The sequence below is a fragment of the Neolamprologus brichardi genome, chromosome 19, assembly GCF_056152115.1.
Source record: "Neolamprologus brichardi isolate AB-2024 chromosome 19, ASM5615211v1, whole genome shotgun sequence".
Classification (NCBI taxonomy): domain Eukaryota; kingdom Metazoa; phylum Chordata; class Actinopteri; order Cichliformes; family Cichlidae; genus Neolamprologus; species Neolamprologus brichardi.
This window is the reverse complement of record NC_142122.1, coordinates 2,574,640-2,581,172: the sequence shown is the minus strand read 5'-3', so window position 1 is coordinate 2,581,172 and position 6,533 is coordinate 2,574,640.

Here is a 6,533-nt window from a genome sequence, read left to right as displayed (position 1 = left end):
TTGCCTTCCCGTTCCGTGAGTAAACTGACCAATTAGCTGTGTTTGAAGAAGCCATTTTTGATTAGAGCAATCAGTAAACAGCATGGCCTCTCTTTGATTGTCCCCCTGATTAGATGAGTTGTCACTTGAGAAGTTGTTGGAGATTTTAATTTATGGCCTTATATCACTGGAAAGTATGGTAATTACCTAATCCATTCTCCACAGCTCAGCACTTGGATCCATACTGTTACTGTTGACGACCTCATTTTTCCTCCTAAAGTTTCTTAAGTAGTCTCTGAATTGACTGAATCAAGCAAATAGGGCCGACTCCATTTAGATGCAGATGAACGACACTGATGTCAGTGTGATAGCGTGAAAAAAAAATCAAAAGTAAAGACCAAATACACAGGAAACGCTAGGATACAGTTGTTAAAATGTTTTTTTCTTTACCTCCTGTCTCCTTTAGGAACCGCTACTCGGTACTCATAATTTATCACCGAATAATCTGCATAAGAAAGAAAAATATCTTCACTTCAAAACATGATTATTCATACCTATCTTTGAGTGTCTTTGCATTAGAGTCTAATTAACACGATGGTCCAGTTAATGACTAAAAGACTGCAATAAGTGATAAATTACTGCATTCTTTGCAACAAAATTACCAGCTCAACAATTTGAATAATAAGTGGTAGCATTTGGAAACATGTTTTTTAAGCAATTTGTGCAAAAAAAAAAAAAAAAAGATGATACATTTGTCTTCAGTTTAATCAGACGAGTAAGGCAGTAGAAGATGTTTTAGCACAAGGCATGAAAGCTGATTAATAATAATGTAGTTAAGTGAAATCGATTGTTCTGCTCACTCATTTTTTTTATTATTATCTGTGCAGATTTGCACAGTGTAAACTCTGTGTTTGTTGGAACTTCAGTCCACACAAAGTTAATAAATCATTTTTATTCAGAGGGATTATTAAAGGAGTTTAACCTTTGAAGATGAAGTTTTTAATTATGTCACTGGAGCAGAGAATACATGAAGGCATCTGAGGGTAATCTGTGTTAACTCAAAGAGCTTCAGAATAAAGTAGACATCCTATAAAGCTCAGAGTCAAAAGACACATCCAGACCTCGGCAACCTTACATTATAGTTATTAATAGAAATATGACTTTTCTTCATTGTGCTGTAAAGTAAAGTCATTAACTAACATAACAGCACAGTTTAATGTAGTTGTTTTTATCTGTTACTTGTATATAAAGAAAGCGTCGCTACGGTGATTGACACCATGCATGCCAGCTTTACTTTTACTGGTTAGGCCTTTTTTTAAAGTGTCATTAGATGACATCATACGAAGCTCAAACCCATAGCTCATTGCAGATTGCAGTGTATTGACCACCAAATCCCCAAATGATGCATCAATCAATACTGCAGACAGAGTAAGTAGCCAGAACAGGGGTGTGTGTGTGTGACACAAAGCCAGGATTAGGCCTGATTAGGGCAGTTTTAACATGTCCTGCTGATTAGGGGCCAGTGGATCTGACCGCTAATTAGATGTGAAGTGTGGCTGGCTGCACAGACAGGACAGCGGTGGGAGGAGGGGTTGGCAGCCCAAAACTCACCCCCTCGCTGTCCCTCCCTCCTTCGCCTGTCCACTCACCACCCCCACAAAAGCGTCTGGGGGCTCTTTGATTGGGTGTGCTGCACTGTGGAGTGGGTAGTTGAAAAAGAGTCCCATTTCCCTTTTGCTGTGCCACTACCCCCTGCAGGGTGGAGTCAATGTACCCTTTCTGTGCCTTCGTATGACCAGCTGGCTGCAGCAGGGCAAATAAACACTCCAGGCCCACCGGCCAGTGTGACTGCCATCTGAGACAGGGCTGTTTGTCCCATGTGGATTGTTCCCTAATTGGTATCCCTGAGAGAAATTCTCAGTGTGATGGTTATTAGCACTGATGAGCTTTTAATGGACAGATAATACACAGAAGATGCAAGCTGCAAGTAAATAATAGACTACTCTGCAAGTAGGGGATGTTTAGAATATTGCAAACGCTCAGTGTATCATCCCCAAACTAAAAATTATAAGAAAATAAAAATATATTTTTTAATTATAGATTTGCTCTATGAAATAGCATTGAGCTCAATGTCATGCCTTTGTAACTAGTGTAACGACATCATCAGACATTTCTGTGACTTGAAATGACACATATTAGTCTGCAATGTAAAAAAGACCTTTTCAGGTTGACCTCAAGCTTAATGGCTTCCCAACATGCTCACGTCCCCTAAAATTGATATTTAAATGATAACTTTTTAACACATTTTTATAGTTTTATACTTGAGTTATATATTACACATAATTTCCTTAGGGATTAATAAAGTATTCTGATTCTGTTTTGTAACTCTGCCTTGTCCTTGTGGTCATACCATAAATTTATCTCATGGCCTTTTGCGGGCATTTTTTCTTAAACTTCATTCAAACCACACCAATGTGTTTTTTCTTCTTCTGTGTAACCTTTATCCACCCTCAACATACAAAAGATCATTGGGATAAAAAAAAAAAGCCTAATAATTTCTCTAAAAAGCAGAATTCAAATGGAATTCATCTCCGTCCACACATTCTCCTTCCCCGTCTCCACCCTGAGACCTCCAGACCACAGCAACTTAAGAGGAGAGAGTAAAGCAACAAGAGATTTGGGGCGTAATCCTGTTTGTCCTTGGGGTCACATGCTCAGAGTTGGGATTGTCAGCTACAGTCTGGAAGTTTATTCGAGGAACAACCGGTGGTTTAATTGTAATTCCCTCTGGAGAGCAGTCAGTGTCTCTTGCTGAATGCTGGAGAGGAGACAGGTTGCTGCAAGATGATAATTGAAAAGAAAGTGGGTGGTCCTGCTTGGCCTCTGTGGCCCTCTGGGACAGTTATATTGAGACTCCTGTGTGTTTTGGAGGGGGCAGATTACCGAATGTTATATTTGAAGAAATGATTACATCCTTCAGGGCTTAATTTGACAGACATATCTCGAGTGATAGCTGTTTCTGTTGTCTTTTGTCATTTGTGTTAATTTGCGTGTTTGCTGTGCAGGTTTACTGTTGAACCGCTGCCCCCGCTCAGCCGATTTCCTGACCTCATATCCAAAAACGCTTTGAAAATATAAATATAAACTGTGTCTATAAGAAGAAATGAAACAATAAAAAGAAATGAAGCAAATAAAACGACCTTACGGACATACAAACGACTTTCTCGTAACCAGCACACACTGATCTTATCCATTGCTTACCTTCATTGAACTGCTCTTCAGCCCTGGCCCTATTAACCAGTAATCCTTCGACTGGCAGCTGGCCATTGCCGTGGCAACGGTGAGCTGGGAGAAAAGTGCTTGCTGGTTCAAAAGTAAAGAGGAGTGTTGCGAAGGACGGAGGTGAACTCTTTTGTCCTGTGAATGTGTCTTTTTCATATTTCTGAATATAAAAAAAACATCTCTTTGCATATGTGGAGATGATTAAATATCTTCTAGGCATGCTTGTATAATTTCCTTTTTTCTTGTTTTGTATAGATTGAAACCCATTCCAAGGATGGAGTAAAATTATATTATGTGTAGTCAAAGGAGGCATAAAGGCCGGCTTACAAATCTCTCAGATTTTAAAGCTGTAGTCTCTCGCCTACTGTTTTCAAAAGTACTTTATTTAGCCATTTTTTCTCATGCATACAGATAAACACAAAACCCAGATGCTACATGTTTAAAAAAAGACGAAAAATGGAACAAAATTCAGATGGTCTGTATTGTCCTCTCGCATCCGCTCATTGAAAGCTGGAGGCTCCTTAAACAACTCGAGAAAACAGAAGCACACGAGATTGCACCGGACAACAAGAAAACACAAAGCCTTTAACAGAAAAAGTGATGCAGTGGTGTAACAAGGTAAAGGAGAAAGAAATGGTGCTGGTGGGTGGGTGGGGCGCCCCCCGACCAGAGAAAAAAAACCCTAAATAAACAGAAGCGTTAATTAAACTTTCAGCACTCTTGGATTGAAGACGCCTTTTGACAGATTCATTTTTTCTCTCCTTTCACTTTTATGGCGACAAATATTTTATATAAAAGACCAAGGTCATGTTGAGGTTTGGAAACCCAACATGACCTTAATAAAGATAAGTAAAATTTCTTAGCTGTGGCTAAAAGAGGCTCTGCTACATTTAAATTACACTGGTATGGTGTATAATACCCTGAAACTACACAGAGGCCCGGTTGTAATTAAAGCATGTCGCCTAAATATAAAATTAAAGAATTAGATGAGGATTTAAAAAATATATATATATAAATGAGGGAATGTTTAATTTTGACCTAAAATTTATGTCTATTAAAAGGAGGTAAAGGACACAAAAACTGACTGAAGGTCAAAGGCTTTCAAACGTTTCTCAAAAAGTTATTGCAGACTAAACAAGGTCTTCCTTCAAACTGCTGTCTAAACAGAATCAGTGTGAGATTCACAACCGTAATAGATTTCAGAACTGGCTAAACCAATTTTCTTAAAGAAGAGTTTGTGGGACTTAATGAGGCATAACTAATGGAGGTCCCACAATCATCAGCGCCATGCTGGAAGCACTGTGGTAGGACAGAGCAGCCATTGATTCTTGCTTCAAACCTCTTGAGTTTCTAATCAGCTTCTTTAGTTGTGCGTTTCAGGCCTGACAAACCTATTGTTGGTCTGTGTCACTGGAGGTCAGTAGCTATTAGTAGCAACTGAAAACAGTTTCTCTAAATACTTATGAGAGAATTGAATAACATGCATAGTGGGACTTGGAGGGGGGATTACTGGCAGTGTAGCGGGTCTGGTCAGCACAGAGAGAGAATGTGACATGGTTTTCTAATAAGGGATGCCCCCCCCTTGTGCACATGCACACACACATAAACACACGCACATGCACACACACTCCAAACCAGGTTCTTCAACCTCTGCCCCCACTCTCTTAGAGACAGTTGTGAATAGCCTCTGCTTTGGTCCTGAGGTACCTAATATTGCTAAAATGGTATTCATAGTAACCAGTGGAATTAGCCAGTGGAAGCCCAGGAATAAAAATAACCACGTGTGTGAATGTGGAGTTTGATGTTATTGTCAAACCAAAAGCAATGTTAAAAATATGGTTTCATGTATTTAATTTCATGAAAATCTATTAGAGTGAGAAATGCTTTCAGAGTCCTATGACCTGCTTGAAATGTTGTTTTTCCCACTCTGTAGGAAGATGATTTTTTTTTTTTCCCATTTGAAAAAGGCTGGAATTAGAGAACTTTTTGCTTTCTGGGGCAAAGACATCCAGCCTTCAGTGACTCATTCTGTCGAAACCAAACAAATCACGCAGGCACAGGTTTGTCGTGGAGAAGAAAAAGACTGTCTCTCCTTGGCAGAATAAGAGGGCAATACACTAATTAAAATCTTGCTCTGTGCGTCTCAGAACCTGCCAATTCAATGCATTCATTCTTTCAGTGAAATGAAAAAGCGGACCTCGCCTCTCCTAATCATTTCACATAAGGGGCAAGATTTGAGGACTATTTCTAGGAAAGAGGAATAGAAGCGGAGGTTAAACTTGCTACCATAAGCCCACATTCCTACTGAATCAATATCATGATCATCATAACGAATAACACATTTCTATGAAGCATTTGTTTACATTTATTCTTCCCCAAAAACATGCGTGCGTTTCAGGAAAATTTTAAAGTTATCCAGGTCAAAATATTGCTTTTTAGTTGAGACTAACAAAATGAAACAATTTGCCATCATATATATATATTTGAAAGAAAAAACTCTAAACAAAACAAACAAGACAAAAAGCACTCTCTTGTGCATGATGATGGTTATATGTTAGGCCTGTGTTTCTGTGTAAACTATGCAGCCAATCACGTTAAGCCTTTGCCAATTAGCGCTCTCTAGGTTGCTAGGTCGCCATGGTCAATTGAGGAACACATCAATAGGACTTGAAAAGGTTTCTCTGCGATCAGACCTTCTGACATATTAAGTAGAATAATGGGGAGGAAGGGAGTTGGGCAGGGGGAGGTTGAGGGGGGGGGGGGGGGTTACAGAGACAGAAGCTTAGACTCCTTCTACGTTCACATTATGCAGTGCAACCTGCAATTACCTGAAAAAAAATAAATAAAAATTTCTTTGCATCCATGCAATGGAATATGCTCCGCTCCGTGCTTTGTGCTAACATGACATTGAAGTAGTGATGGACCCCCTCCAGCCATGATGGAAATATCTGCTTTTTGCAACAGAGGCAAATTTACACAATGTCTAACTTATTCAGTTGCTTTGTTTGTGTATGTAAATGGGAACTGTGTGCGCGTGCAAATGTGTGTGGGTGTGGACGTTGTTAGCACGGTCTGACTTAAAGCTGGTTCTGCAACTATGCACACAGAGGTAAGAGTGCACTGCAGCAACTGCCGTTCCAGAAAGTTTCCACATAGAAATGATGATGCCAGCACCAATTACAGTGCCCAGCCTGTCTCATATATCCTTACAAAGAGAGGTACCCCCCCAATAAACTGAGAGAAGCAACAGGCACAATAGCCAGTGATTACCA